This window comes from Capra hircus, chromosome 2, assembly GCF_001704415.2.
Source record: "Capra hircus breed San Clemente chromosome 2, ASM170441v1, whole genome shotgun sequence".
NCBI lineage: Eukaryota > Metazoa > Chordata > Mammalia > Artiodactyla > Bovidae > Capra > Capra hircus.
This window is the reverse complement of record NC_030809.1, coordinates 111,321,972-111,338,760: the sequence shown is the minus strand read 5'-3', so window position 1 is coordinate 111,338,760 and position 16,789 is coordinate 111,321,972.

Below are 16,789 nucleotides of genomic sequence, written 5' to 3'. Positions count from 1 at the left end.
CTCACATCATACAAAGTGCAGTCACAATCTTTCTGTGATAGGAATACAAAAAACAACCCTTGAAGAACTTGATATATCTCTTGGAAAACAAACCTAGAAAAATCTTATATCTTCTTAACCCAGTTCAGTTCAGTTCAATTCAGTCATTCAGTCGTGTCCGACTCTTTGCGACCCCATGAATCGCAGCACACCAGGCCTCCCTGTCCATCACCAACTCCTGGAGTTCACTCAGATTCACGTCCATCGAGTCCATGATGCCATCCAGCCATCTCATCCTGGGTCGTCCCCTTTTCCTCCTGCCCCCAATCCCTCCCAGCATCAGAGTCTTTTCCAATGAGTCAACTCTTCACATGAGGTGGCCAAAGTGGAGCTTCAGCTTTGGCATCATTCCTTCCAAAGAAATCCCAGGGCTGATATCCTTCAGAATGGACTGGTTGGATCTCCTTGCCGTCCAAGGGACCCTCAAGAGTCTTCTCCAACACCACATTTCAAAAGCATCAATTCTTCGGCACTCTGCCTTCTTCACAGTCCAACTCTCACATCCATACATGACTACTGGACCCAGAGCTATCGCTAAATGCCAAGTTGTCCTGAATGTCATACTTCTTCAAGAATAAAAGTCTGTGTCTTGATTACTCTACATATTGATGGTCTGATGGTCTGGTAAATATGTTCTATAAGCATAGCCAGGTCAGGCAAAGGCGTCAGGCAGGCCCTGTTTGTTATGAGTATCCTGTTGTTGTTTAGTTGATAAGTCATGTCCGACTCTTTTGCGACCCACCAAGCAGCAGGCTCCTCTGTCCGTGGGATTTTCCAGGCAAGAATACTGGAGTGGCTTGCCATTTCCTTCTCCAGGGGATCTTCCCAATCCAGGAATCAGACCTACGTCTCTTGCATAGGCAGGTGGGTTCTTTAACACTGAGCCACTTGGGAAGCCCATGCCTCTCTATATATACCTTTCTCCCATACTTTGGCTGTTCTCCTTTCCAGTAGCTACATTTTGTACAAGAACGCCTAGCACTCAGACCTGCCTACTACTGTTAAGGTGCCAGATGAAGACTTGACCTTTTTTTTTTAACCCCCTTTCAGTATGGGGGCTTCCCTTGTGGCTCAGCTGGTAAAGAATCTGCCTGCAATGTGGGAGACCTGGGTTTGATACCTGGGTTGGGAAGATCCCCTGGAGAAGGGAAAAATGTTTTTGTCAATAATGACAGAATGATCTCTGTTCGTTTTCAAGGCAAATGATTCAATATCACAGTAATTCAAGTCTATGCCCCAACCAGTAATGCTGAAGAAGCTGAAGTTGAAAGTTTCTATGAAGACCTACAAGACCTTCTAGGACTAACATCCAAAAAAGATGTCCTTTTCATTATAGGGGACTGGAATGCAAAAGTAGGAAGTCAAGAAACACCTGAAGTAACAGGCAAACTTGGCCTTGGAGTACAGAATGAAGCAGGGAAAAGGCTAACAGAGTTCTGCCAAGAGAACGCACTGGTCATAGCAAACACCCTCTTCCAAAAACACAAGAGAAGACTCTACACATGGACATCACCAGATGGTCAACACTGAAATCAGATTGATTATATCCTTTGCAGCCAAAGATGGAGAAGCTCCATACAGGCAGCACAAACAATACCAGGAGCAGACTGTGGCTCAGATCATAAACTCCTTATTGCCAAATTCAGACTTAAATTGAAGAAAGTAGGGAAACCTACTAGACCATTCAGGTATGACTTAAATCAAACCCTTATGTCTATACAGTGGAAGTGAGAAATAGATTTAAGGGACTAGATCTGATAGACAGAGTGCCTGATGAACTATGGACGGAGGTTCGTGACATTGTACAGGAGACAGGGAGCAAGACCATCCCCAAGAAAAAGAAATGCAAAAAAGCAAAATGGCTGTCTGAGGAGGCCTTACAAATAGCTGTGAAAAGAAGAGAGGCGAAAGGCAAAGGAGAAAAGGAAAGATATACCCATTTCAATTCAGAGTTCCAAAGAAGGAAAAGGAGAGATAAGAAAGCCTTCCTCAGTGATCAGTGCAAAGAAATAGAGCAAAAAAATAGAATGGGAAAGACTAGAGATCTCTTCAAGAAAATTAGAGATAGCAAGGGAACATTTCACGCAAAGATGGGCTCCATAAAGGACAGAAATGGTAGGGACCTAACAGAAGCAGAAGATATTAAGAAGAGGTGGAAAGAATACACAGAAGAAATATACAGAAAAGATCTTCATGACCCAGATAATCACAAAGGTGTGATTACTCACCTAGAGCCAGACACCCTGGAATGTGAAGTCAGGTGGGCCTTAGGAAGCATCACTATGAACAAAGCTAGTGGAGGTGATGGAATTCCAGTTTAGCTATTTCAAATCCTAAAAGATGATGCTGTGAAAGTGCTGCACTCAGTATGTCAGCAAATTTGGAAAACTCAGCAGTGGCCGCAGGATTGGAAAAGGTCAGTTTTCATTCCAATCCCAAAGAAAGGCAATGCAAAAGAATTCTCAAACTACCGCACAATTGCACTCATCTCACATGCTAACAAAGTAATGCTTAAAATTCTCCAAGCCAGGCCTCAGCAATATGTGAACCATGAACTTCCAGATGTTCAAGCTGGTTTTAGAAAAGGCAGAGGAACCAGAGATCAAATTGCCAACATCCACTGGATCATCAAAAAAGCAAGAGAGTTCCAGAAAAACATCTGTTTCTGCTTTATTGACTATGCCAAAGCCTTTGACTGTGTGGATCACAATAAACTGTGGAAAATTCTGAAAGAGATGGAATACCAGGCCACCTGACCTGCCTCTTGAGGAACCTGTATGCAGATCAGGAAACAACAGTTAGAACTGGACATGGAATAACAGACTGGTTCCAAACAGGAAAAGGAGTACGTCAAGGCTGTATATCGTCACCCTGCTTATTTAACTTATTTGTAGGGTACATGAGAAATGCTGGGCTGGAGGAAGCACAAGCTGGAATCAAGATTGCCGGGAGAAATATCAATAATCTCAGATATGCAGATGACACCACCCTTATGGAAGAAAGTGAAGAAGAACTAAAGAGCCTCTTGATTAAATTGAAAGAGGAGAGTGAAAAAGTTGGCTTAAAGCTCAACATTCAGAAAACTAAGATCATGACACCTGGTCCCATCACTTCATGGGAAATAGATGGGGAAATAGTGGAAACAGTGTCAGACTTTATTTTGGGGGGCTCCAAAATCACTGCAGATGATGACTGCAGCCATGAAATGAAAAGATGCTTACTCCTTGGAAGGAAAGTTATGACCAACCTAGATAGCATATTGAAAAACAGAGACATTACTTTGCCAACAAAGGTCCGTCTAGTCAAGGCTATGGTTTTTCCAGTGGTCATGTATGGATGTGAGAGTTGGACTATAAAGAAATCTGAGCACCGAAGAACTGATGCTTTTGAACTGTGGTGTTGGAGAAGTCTCTTGAGAGTGCCTTGGACTGCAAGGAGTTCCAACCAGTCCATTCTGAAGGAGATCAGTCCTGCATGTTCATTGAAAGGACTGATGTTGAAGCTGAAACTCCAATACTTTGGCCACCTGATGTGAAGAACTGACTCACTGGAAAAGACCTTGATGCTAGGAAAGATTGAGGGCAGGAGGAGAAGGGGACGACAGAGGATGAGATGGTTGGATAGCATCACCAACACAGTGGACATGGGTTTGGGTTGAATCTGGGAGTTGGTGATGGACAGGGAAGCCTGGTGTGCTGCAGTCCATGGGGTCGCACAGAGTCAGACATGACTGAGAGACTGAACTGAACTGAACTTCAATATGGAGTGAGTACAGGTCTCTTTCATGCTAAATATTGATATCTATTGATCATATTAACCATGAAAATTATTAATTCTATGATCACTTAGTATGTGCCAGGCACAGTTCTGTGACCTCTCCAGACACTTATGATTTTTATAGATGGGAAAACCGAGCAACACAGAATGTAAGCTACTTGCACAAGTGTCCATGGCATAGATGAGAGGCTTGGGTTTCAAACTCAAGTAATCTGATGCTACAGCCCTCACTCAGAGACACTGTGCTAAACTGCCATAATTTATTTAACAAATTCCCCATTTGTTGATATTAACATTTATGTTGCTTATAGTTTTTCACTACTAGAAAATGAATGAATCCATTTATAAATAAATAATTTTATACATTTCTGGTTGTTTCTTTAGGGCAAATTTCTGAAAGTTAAACTGCTAGGTTAATTAAAAAAAACAAATTGCTAACTTACTTCATAAAAGATTATACTAATTTGATCAGAACTATATGATCATGCATTTGCCTATGAGGCTTCCCGTGTGGCTCAGCAGTAAAGAACCCAGCTGCAGTGTAGGAGATGCAGGAGACTCGGGGTCTATTCCTGAGTTGGAAAGATGCCCTGGAGAAGGAAATGGCAACCCAGGCCAGTATTCTTGCCTGGGAAATCCCATGGACAGAGGAACCTGGCAAACTACAGTCCATGGGGTTATGAAGAGTTGGACGCGACTGATTGACTAACACTTTGCCTTGACTTTAGTTTGTAAAAATACTGAATCACTATGTTGTATGCCTGAAAGTTATATGACATTGAACACTTGAAACTAATAATATTGTAAATCAACTATGCTATTGCTACTGCTAAGTTGCTTCAGTCGTGTCTGACTCTGTCCGACCCCATAGACGGAAGCCCACTAGGCTCCTCTGTCTCTGGGATTCTCCAGGCAAGAATACTGGAGTGGGGTGCCATTGCCTTCTCCAATGCATGAAAGTGAAAAGTGAAAGTGAAGTTGCTCAGTGGTGCCAACTCTTAGCGACCCCATGGACTGCAGCCTACCAGGCTCCTCCATCCATGGGACTCTCCAGGCAAGAGTACTGGAGTGGGGTGCCATTGCCTTTCAATTTAAATATACATGTACAGAATACATGCATACATGAATAGGGGAGAAAAAGAATGTTAGTTCTTCACAGAGCATGAGAAGACTGAGATTCTGCAACATCTGACAGTGTTTTAGTGTGGTGAGACCTAGGGGATTATCTGGGTTACTTTAGGTCATCAACAGCATTCTCAGCTCTTTCTGAGTACCTCCTGGTTTGAGCAGGGAAACCCTGTTCTTCTATCTTGTCCTTGAGATTCTCAAGCTCCTTTCTTCTGATTGCAATCCTGGATTGAAGAAAACAGGAAAAACAATTTCCTGCTAAGCATATTTCTGTTCTCAATTTCCTTATATGTTGTAACTTTTTAGCACACATGTGATTTTGAGAATCATATGTGTCTCTTGAGAGTCCCTTGGACTGCAAGGAGATCAAACCAGTCAATCCTAAAGGAAATCAACCCTGAATATTCATTGAAAGGACTGATGCTGAAACTGAAGCTCCAATACTTTGGCCACCTGATGCGAAGACATGACTCATTGGAAAAGACCCTGATGCTGGGAAAGATCAAGGGCAGGAGGAGAAGGGGGCGACAGAGGACGAGATGGTTGAATGACATCACTGACTCAATGGACATGAGTTAGAGCAAATTCCGGGATATGGTTAAGGACAGGGAAGCCTAGTGTGCTTCAGTCCATGGGGTTGCAAAGAGTCTAACACACCTGAGTGAACAAAAAAAATGATTAATATTACCCATGCTACCTAAAATTACACTTTGCCACAGCACCTCAAATTTGCACACCATAAAGATCTATTTTCCATATGCTTCAGAAATCACTGTGGTGAGGGTTACTTACCTGTTTTTTGAGGTTCTCACCCCTTGTTAAACCCTACATCCAATTAATGGGTCTATTCTACCCCCCTTAGAAATTCATTCATTTCTCTCCATTTCACTGTTACTCTAGTTCCAGTCACCTTCATATCAAGTCTAGATCAGCAAACAGACATCCAGTCGGTGTTCTTGTTTCTATCTCTTCCACGCAGTGCATTTCTCTCATTTCATCAAAAGATAATCCAAAAATGTCCACCTCAGCACATTCCCCTGATTAAAAGTCTGCCAGTGGCTCCAGGTTTGGCAGTTTGGCATGACATGCAAGGCCCTTCTGACCCAGCCCCTGCTTATCCACCCTCTAGTCTCACCTCTCTCCACTCTCCTCCAGCAATCTCTGCTGCCATCATCCTGAATTATTTGGCGCCCCACACCTCTCTCCACTCTCCTCCAGGAATCTCTGCTGCCATCATCCTGAATTATTTGGCGCCCCACACCTCTCTCCACTCTCCTCCAGGAATCTCTGCTGCCATCATCCTGAATTATTTGGCGCCCCACACCTCTCTCCACTCTCCTCCAGGAATCTCTGCTGCCATCATCCTGAATTATTTGGCGCCCCACACCTCTCTCCACTCTCCTCCAGGAATCTCTGCTGCCATCATCCTGAATTATTTGGCGCCCCACAAATGCCGTTTTCTCCCTTGCTTTCTGATCTTGCTTTTGCATGCGCTGCTGCAGACTAGGATTTGGTGGCCACATGACCCCCTCTTCTGCGTGATGACTCAGTCCAGCCTAGGAAGCTGCAAATCAGAAAAAGCCATTCATATTGACTCAGGAATCTTTTGCAATTATTATCATGTTTTTCACCACTGTAAAATTATACAGTTCTCAGGCCTATAGTAAAATAATCCAGGAAAAGACTGAGATGAATTGTCAGGTATTTTTGGTCAAAAAAATCAAATTGACAAACAAAAAAAGATTATAAGAATGATGAAATAATATTGAAAAGAAAAGAGAAATGAGAAGCATGATAAAAATAGTGCTGAGAGAAGAGTCCGTTAATCTCAGATCAGATTCCTCGCTTAATATGCATGGTGCTCACCCCAAACTCAGAAACAAAGAAATAACATTCCAGTTTCTCATAGGTTTGGGTTTATATTATGTGTATGATGGAAACTTGGGATAATTAAGTAGATTAAGATTTCAAAACGAGGTATCTGCAGAAAAAGGGACATATATATATATATATATATATATATTTTAAATTACTCTGCTCCTGGCTGGTTGCATCATATATATTGAGCTGACATTTCTGAGTTTGGTTTGTTGGTCGTATTTTGGTTAGTTAATTGCATCCTATGTATTTTCAGATTCCTAGAGGGGAAATGTAAATCTAGAAAAAGTCACTTCTTCACAATATGGTGATTAATTAAAAATCTTTCTGCACACATGGCTGTGGAGCCTGGTGGTAGAGGACAAAGCCTTAACTGTCAGGAGGGATCCTGGGTAGCAAAATCTCTCATGTAGATTAGTTCCAGGCCCCAGAAGACTTCTGTCTGAGCTCTGTGAAGAGCATGGCGTGTGGAGATACAAAGTGAGTAAGACCTGTCTTCCCAGGGTACTTAGCAGCCACCTGAACAGCTCAGTTCTGGGGCAGGTTTGGTGCAATCCGGACTCCAGGCATCAGTATAAGCCTAGTGGAAGACTGCAGTACCCCCACAGGGCTGCTGCCAACGTATTTGGTGAGAGATAAACTGCCTTGCAACCCCTAGAATTTGGGGAGTAGGTAATTTAAAGGGGCTTCCCAGGTGGCGCTGCTGCAGCTGCTGCTGCTAAGTTGCTTCAGTCATGTCCGAATCTGTGCGACCCCATGGACTGCAGCCCACCACGCTCCTCAGTCCATGGGATTTTCCAGGCAAGAGTACTGGAGTGGGGTGCCACTGCCTTCTCCACTAGTGGTAAAGAATCCGGCTGCCAATGCAGGAGCTGCAAAAGACGCAGGTTCAATGCCTGGGTCAGGAAGACCCCCTGGAGGAGGGCGTGGCAACACACTCCAGTATTCTTGCCTGGAAAATTCCATAGACAGAGGTACCTGGTGGGCTATAGCCCATGGGGCCGCAAAGAGTAGGACACGACTGAGCGACTAAGCATGTAGGCATACACACAACCTCTGCGTAAAATGGGCTCCAGGCAACAAAATTGAGCTGTTACTCAAAAGTAGATTGAGAAGGCCAGTAGTGGCTATAAATACTATAAGGCAAACTCTTCAAGTTATTTGGTATAAACCTAATCCTTCTTTATTTTTCAGTTTTCCCCCTTTATTTTGAACATATAGAATTAGAACTCCTAATAAAGATAAAATTATGTGAAAATGACTTTAAAAATTGAAGTATAGTTGATTTACAATATTGTGTTAATTTCTGCTGTACAGCGGTGGTTCAGTTATACAGATACACACACACATATGCATTCTTATTCATAATCTTCCATTGCGGTTTATCACAGAATATTGCATTTAGTTTCCTGTGATATATAATAGGCCCTTCTTGTTTATCCATTCTATATGTGATAGTTTGCTTCTGCCTGCATGCTCAGTTGCTGCAGTCGTGTCCAACTCTTTGCAACTGTAGCCCACGATGCTCCTCTGTCCATGGATTCTCCAGACAAGAATACTGGCGTGGGTTGCCATGCTCTCTTCCAGGGTATCTTCCTCCACCCAGGGATCATGTCTCATGTCTCATATCTCCTGCATTGGCAGGCAGGTTCTTTACCCCTAGGACCACCTGGGAAGCCCTTTTCTCCACTATCATGGGGCAAAAGCACCTCCTGCACGTAGAAAGAAGAGATGGCCAGTGTCCTAGGTCCTTGCAACTCAAAATGTGGTCCTTGGATCAGCTTGTGAGAAATATAGAACTTCAGGCTCCAATGCAATCTTCCTGAATCATAATCTTCATTTTAATAAGCTTCTCAGGTGATTAGCAAGCAATTTAAGTTTGAGAAGCACTACCTTAGGAGAAAAGCACCACTTTGAGGAGTTTAACACCTGATAATCACCACCCAGTGACCACAGTCATGTCAGCTGTGACTCTCCCAGATGCTCATCTAGTGCCAGGTACAGGGGTCTGTGTTTCTCCAAGGATCTGTATCTCAAATCAGTGAGATTTTTGGAAGGCTAGCAGTTATCCAGATAGGCATCCTCTAAGAAGCCTCTGTATAATTCTTGTATAAATACTATCAGTTCAGTTCAGTTTCTCAGTCATGTCTGACTCTTTGCGACCCCATGGACAGCAGCATGCCAGGCCTCCTTGTCAATCATCAGCTACCGGAGTTTACTCAAAATCATGTCCATTGATTCGGTGATGCCATACAACCATCTCATCCTCTGTCGTCCCCTTCTCCTCCCACCTTCAATCTTTCCCAGCATCAGGGTCTTTTCCAGTAAGTCAGTTCTTCGCATCATGGTGGCCAAAGTATTGGCATTTCAGCTTCAACATCAGTCCTTCCAATGAATATTCTGGACTGATTTCTTTTAGGATGGGCTGGTTGGATCTCCTTGCAGTCGAAGGGACTCTCAAGAGTCTTCTCCAACACCACAGTTCAAAAGCATCAATTCTTTGGCCCTCAGCTTTCTTTACAGTCCAACTCTCACATCCATACATGACTACTGAAAAACCATAGCTTTGACTAGACGACCTTTGTTGGCAAAGTAGTCTCTCTGCTTTTTAATATTCTCTCTAGGTTGGTCATAATTTTTCTTCCAAGGAGTAAGCGTCTTTTAATTTCATAGCTTAATTTCATGGTTAATTAATTTCATAAATACTATGGCTGTTTTAAAAAAATTGACTTATGTTGGAAAACAAGGTGAGATTTGGGGTTCCTAGTTTATCACCAGAGAATCACCAGAGAAATGTTAAGGTTCTTGATGAAAATATATGCCTGGGACAATGACCAACACACAGAGGTAAAGTGGCGTTTTGCAATGGGCTGATTATAACCTGACAATTCAAAGCAGAAACCTGGTATGCTGAGCTAGATGATGTGAAAGGTCCCTTTTTCCTAAATTAGCTAAAGTATGCTTTGAGCGCTGTTTTCACATTCATTCAATCAAAACAACCTTTCGATAGAAATATTTAGAGATTCTCTCTGTGTATGTCTCTATCTGTATCTACCTATCTCTATTTATCTCCCTATCTATAATAGAGATGCCAGATACTATGTTAGGTGCTGAGAATATAATTAGGCAAAAACTGATCTCTGCCCTCATCGAACTCACAGCCCTCTCCAAGTACTAAACTTGAATCCTGGACCTGAAATCAGTTCAGATCTGAGGAAAGGTAGATCCGGTGCCTGCTTATAGCTGCAGGGGGATGGAGCCACAGGGTGAAAATGTAAAAGGAAGATACTTGAGGAAGGGTCATTTCTTCAAAAACTGATATTTTACTGAGATTTTAACATCTGAAACCTCTATTCCTAGAAAACTCAGCCTAGTCATTGTCTGAGTATCTGTCTAACCAGTCAGCAACTTCTCCTAGGGGAAGAGATAAAGAGGAAGGGTGAGAGAGGAATCACAGATGTCCTTGTCTAGAATTTAAAAATAAGAGATTTCTGTGTTGCCTATAAAAGACTAAGACATTTGCTATACAGGAAAAATAAATTTGTTCAATGTTCTAAGAGTATATTATGTGCCAAGACCTTAGGACCACATCAGTGAACCAAAAAAAGAAAAAAAAAAGACCAGTGCTCTCTTAAAGCTTACGTTCTAGTTGATGGAGATAGGGGGAATACAGGTTTCTCCTATCGAAGCCCTGAGTTAGAGCTGCAAGGCTGTCCCAAGCAGACAATGTCATAATTAAAGAGACTGTGTTGGCGTCCATCTCCCTCTGGCAGGGCACAAGACAGCACCCTCCATGTGGGCACAGAGCAGAGGCTAGAGAGTGAGGAGTCTGGGTCATGCCCCTAGTAAGCTACATAATGGGATTGGGACAAAGCTTGTGAATCCAAGTCGTAAGACAGGTAGGATCATTATTATATAAACCTGGGTGACTTTTTTTTTCTTGTGTTCTTTCCACAGTTTTAATGTTTAAATTGCACAAGTAATATTTATTTATTTTGAAGGAAAAAGTCTGGGATGACAGACTGATTCCATTGCAACAGCAGTTCTTCATTCTCTGAAACCAAAGCTGGTCACTGACTCATCTCTCTTGCTCTTTAAGTTTCCTGAGCCACAGTTAGACTTTGTCCTTTGTGGCCCTAAACTCAAGAATACACACATCAAGCTCTTTAAGCCCTTCTAACTAGCCTTGAAGTGAAGGGACAGTTTCTTTCTGCCTCTCCTTGGAAAAGGACAGAGCAAGTTTTGCCCAGCTCTGTCCAGAGAAAGCTTCCTCATAAAATGGTCTCTCTTCACTTCCACAATCTTTGGACGGCTTCCTTGTGGGTGTTTGAGCTATATAACATGTCCTGGGTCACCTACTTTGATATCTCTGGCACCACACTTTGGATTTTTCACATCTACTATTTTACGGAGCTGGTATTCATTTTCCACAGCTGCTGCAAAGAATCACCACACTCTTAGCAGCTTAACCAACACAAATTTATTATATTGCTTTTCTGTGGGATAGAAGGCTGATACTGGTCTTGCTGTCCTAAAATTAAAGGGTCACTTTTCTTTCTGGAGATTTTAGGGGAGGATTCCCTCTGTCTTGTTGTTAGCTGAATCCAGGGTAGGCAAGGTACAAGCTAGAAAGCTGGAAGAAGATGCGAGGAGCCATAGGAATTACCAACATGTTTATCCTCTCCTGGCTGGCACAGCAGCAAGGCAGCAGCAGCAGACATGCTGTCTTCTCTAGTGTTGACCCAGTGGGCGCAGCTGTAACTCCACACCACTCAATGCGACTGGACTCGACTACAAGAGCTTTTCAGGTGATGCTTACATAGGTCATTGCACATGCATGGTGCTGTAAATGATTTCAGCTGATGCATAACCATGTATCTACAAAACACGGGGCGAGAGCCACAGGCCCTGCGGGCGAGAGAGCCATCTTGGCTACTTTGCTCTTTCCCTACACCCTTCCTGCCGTTTCTAGCTTCTACCCATTCCTCGGATTCCTTAGCTGTGGCGCCCTCCTCCATCTTCAAAGCAAGCAGTCATATGTCTCTCTGCGCTTTTCTTCCACCTCCACGTTTCTTTCTCTGACCCTCTTCTTCTGCCTCCCTCTTCTACTTTTAAGTACCCTTAAATCGCCTATCTGGATAATTGAGAATAATCTCCCAGTTTTAAGGTAGCTTTGTTATCAACCTTAACTCTATTCAGTTCAGTTCAGTTCAGTTCAGTCGCTCAGTCGTGTCTGACTCTTTGCGACCCCATGAATCGCAGCACGCCAGGCCTCCCTGTCCATCACCATCTCCCGGAGTTCACTCAGACTCACGTCCATTGAGTCCGTGATGCCATCCAGCCATCTCATCCTCAGTCGTCCCCTTCAGTTCAGTTCAATTCAGTCGCTCAATCATGTCCGACTCTGTGACCCCCATGGACTGCAGCACGCCAGGCCTCCCTGTCGATTGGCAACCTCAATTCTCCTTTGCCATGTAAGGTAAGGTAACATATTCACAGGTTCTGAGTGTTGGGATGTGAACATTTGTGGGAGGTTGTTAGTCAGCTTATCATAGTGTTTCAGTCAAAACTTTGTATTTATACAACCCAATACGATAATAATTGTGTGGTGAACATAGGTTTATGGACAAAAATATTTTTTTACATCTTTTGTAATATATTGTGTTCTAATGGGTAAGAGGTTGGGCTTCCCTGGTGGCTCAGTGGTTAAGAATACACCTGCTAATGCAGGGGATACTGGTTCAATCCCTGGTTGGGAAAATCCCCTGGACAGGGGAATGGCAACCCCATCCAGTATTCCTGCCTGGAAAATCCCATGGACAGAGGAACCTGGTGGGCTACAGTCTATAGGCTCACAAAAAAGTCAGATATGACTTAGCAACTAAACAACAACATATTGGTATACCATACATTAACAATTTCTGTATTGTTGGACAGTTAGGTCATATTCTATAGTTTATCATAAATAATGCTGCAGTGAACATCTCTGTTTAATTTTGGCACACATTCCCTGGTGAATTTGTGTCAAGTAACCCACTCCAGTACTCTTGCCTGGAAAGTCCCATGGACGGAGGAGCCCAGTAGGCTGCAGTCCATGCGGCCGTGAAGAGTAGGACACAACTGAGCGACTTCACTTTCCCTTTTCACTTTCATGCATTGGAGAAGGAAATGGCAACCCACTCCAGTGTTCTTGCCTGGAGAATCCCAGGGACAGTGGAGCCTGGTGGGCGGCCATCTATGGGGCTGCACAGAGCAGGACACGAATGAAGCGACTTAGCAGCAGCAGCAAGCTGCTCTTACATTTCCCAAGACCCCTTTCCCTGCATGGTTTTGAGTTAATAAGAGCCATAAAACAATTTTTTTTAATGAGATCTAGATGGTAGAAATGAAGCAGCAGTCATACGTATACCTGGAAGATTGGTGCAGGGTCAGACACTGTCGCAGCTCAAGCATATCGTCGTGGCTCTGCTAGTTCATCTTGTTAGAAGGGCCAGCAGCCTGTGGCAGCTCCAGTCAGTTCTTCACGGGACAGTCCCCGGCCTAACCCATCCAGCTCCCACCAGATCTCCTCTTTCGACTTCTCCATGTACCGACCCAGGTACACGTGCACCCTGTGGAACCATGCACTAGGTCTTTTAGAAGTCTTCCTCATCACTGAAGCAGGATGCTTGGAAGCTGTGAGAAGCAAATGCAAGTTCTGCTTCTGTTCTTTCAGTGTTGACTCACCCTGCGTGTTCCCGTTTGTCCTCACTCTCTCCCACTTCATGTGCGTCTTCCCTTTCTAGCTGCTGCCCTGCTGACTGCAGGCCTGGCACCAGGTGAAGAGCCACAGTCTTACACAAACTGCACAAGCAGCTCACACAACTGTGGAAGGTCTCATCTCTGCACAGATCTCTCTCTCTCACTCATAAGTGGTTCTGCTTCTCTGATCAAACCCTAACTGATACTCATTCATAACTATTTGTTTTTTTGGATACATTCCTAGAAATCTGGGAGGAGATAGTACATTCCCTTAATATTTCTTTTTTGTTCATGTGTTTATTTAGTGAAATCTTTTTTGGAAAAGTTCTCGCTTGTTTCTACTCACTAGGAAGACTCAAAGCAAGGTATTTTTGTCCACACCTGCACCAGAACTTTAATGGCAAAGCATCGGACCCCTGGGCCACAGTGTGCATGGCAGTAGCAAGAATCTAGAGGAGATGAAATTCAAAAGGAGGTGGTCAGACTCACTTGCTGAATCATCCTTTGATAACACTCCAAGGTGACAAAACCTTTAAGATTCTCTTTTCTGTTAAAGACATGAATATTTCCTTTATGGTCTGTCTTCTTAGGCTGGAGTCCTGTCTCTGAATTCTTAACTATTGATAGACTTTGCTTGCTCCAACTTACTCCATATACCTATTTGGACAACCATTTACCTATGATTCCTGCATTCCCACGGTCTGTGTTTGATTCACCTGCCGGGACATACCATTGACATACATGGCGTCATCTAGGTTTGTGCAGCACGTGATCTGTACAACTATATTCATGAATTTTAAGTTACCCCAGGTTGTATCTTCCTGTTGCTGACTTGATCTTTCTATTGTTTGTGGCCGTAGCTTTTGCATACCATGATCTGTCTGCTGGCTGGACATTCATCCATGGCCATAATTAATAAGTTAGGTCCATTCCCACAGTGTCTTCTCCAGCCAGGAAGGCAGATTAACTCTTCAATTCAGTTCAGTCGCTCAGTCGTGTCCAACTCTTTGCGACCCCATGGACTGCAGCATGCCGGGCCTCCCTGTCCATCACCAACTCCCGGAGTTCACTCAGATTCATGTCCATCGAGTCAGTGATGCCATCCAGCCATACTGTTTTTGCTTTGGCTCCATCCCTTCATTCTTTCTAGAGTTATTTCTCCACTGATCTCCAGTAGCATATTGGGCACCTAATGACCTGAGGAGTTCCTCTTTCAGTATCCTATCATTTTGCCTTTTCATACTGTTCATGGGGTTCTCAAGGCAAGAATACTGAAGTGGTTTGCCATTTCCTTCTTGTGGACCACATTCTGTCAAACCTCTCCAGCATGACCCGACCATCTTGGGTTGCCCGGTGGGCATGGCTTAGTTTCACTGAGTTAGACAAGGCTGTGGTCCTAGTGTGATTAGAGTGACTAGTTTTCTGTGAGTATGGTTTCAGTGTGTCTGCCCTCTGATGCCCTCTTGCAACACCTACCGTCTTACTTGGGTATCTCCTACCTTGGGCGTGAGGTATCTCTCCATGGCTGCTCCAGCAAAGCGCAGCTGCTGCTCCTTACCTTGGATGAGGGGTATCTCCTCACCGCCGCCCTTCCTGACCTTTAACGTGGGATGCTCCTCTAGGCCCTCCTGGGAACCAGCAACTATAAAATCAGCACATCCCAGACCACTGTGGGTTGGGCCACTCCCAGGTCCAACTGTGTTCCAGGCTATGACAAACTTAGCTTCTAGAAACTCCTCCAAATCCATCTGTTAGGTGATAAATTTCTATTTGAGCTGTGTCAAGATGATAATGTAAGTCTAAAGTGCTAAAACAAGATTCTAGTAACCTGCCTCCCCTTCAGTGACTTTATAAAGGCTTTCCTTGCTTATGTACAGAGTCATAAAAACCATTGGTTTGAGGACTTTGATTTGGCTGGCTATCTCCACTATAATAACAATTGCTGGCAAAGACATTTCAATTGTACCCACCAACTATGAAATGAGTTATAGAGTTTATTTTTCATGTTTCTCATGTTTGCACTGACTCACATCTCCCCATATCTATCTTTGTGGGAACAGTCTTTATTTGGGGACAATTAGGCACTGGGGATTTTTTCTAATTTGCATGATTCACCCAGGCTAAACTCATGGGAAAGTGTTTTATGGAAATGTATAATGATCTGGAAGTCCAGCCTTAGCTCTCTAGTTTGACATGGACATTAAAACTGAGAAGAGGGTTTACCTGGTGGCTCAGTGGTAAAGAATCTGTCAATTCAGGAGACGGGGGTTCAGACCCTGATTTGGTAAGATAACCACATGGTGGGGAGCAGCTAAGCCCGCGCACCACAACTATTGAGGTTGTGCTTTTGAGCCCGGAAGCTGCAGCTACTGAGCCCAGGTGCTGCAACGACTGAAGCTGTGTGCCCACGTGTGCCCTGCAACAAGAGGAGCCCCTTCAGTGAGAAGCCCGCACACTGCAGCTAGAGAGTAGTCCTGCTCACCACAGCTAGACAAAGAGCCTGTGCAGCAAAGAGGACCCAGTACAGCCAAAAAATAAATAAATCATAGAAATAAAAAACTGAGAAGAATAGCTCCATATACTTGGTCCTTAAATAGTTTTCCAAGATTAAACTTAGAACACTATACGTTAGTGTTGATTGATTGATATTTGATTGATTCTAGAGTGGTATGATTTGGGGGGCAAGATATTTGCCATCAGTCTTAAAATTGGGGAGGAAGTCTTTCAAGTGATGCTTCTCTATAAGTGCTAGAAAGACTATTTTAGTTGTTCAGAATGTTCTCCTTATCACTAAAATCCAGCTCCAAAGACTGGGGGGATATTTTCTTTGGCTGGTTTCCGTCACTGGCATCTTTAATACACCAAAAAGGAAACTTAGAACAGAATGATAGTTCTATTGATGTGTTGGAAGCGGATTTAGTCAGAATGTTTTGTGCATTTGAGCTGCTTTTATCTATGAGAGCAAGGCACAATTTTCCTGTGTCTCACTTTTTATTTAGGATAAAGTAGGGGTTTAAACCAGATATTCTTTGTAATTCCTCCAATCCTAAAATAGCTTAATCTTTAAAAATGGTATTCATCTGTGGCCCAAATATTTAAAATGTCTGGTTAGTGTTTTCAAGGGCAAGTGCTAAAGAGTACATACGTTGCAAAGTCAATAACTTTAACTGTCAGATTTTCTAACATAGTGTTAAGGCTATAGGTTTAGTTTGGATATATTCTATAG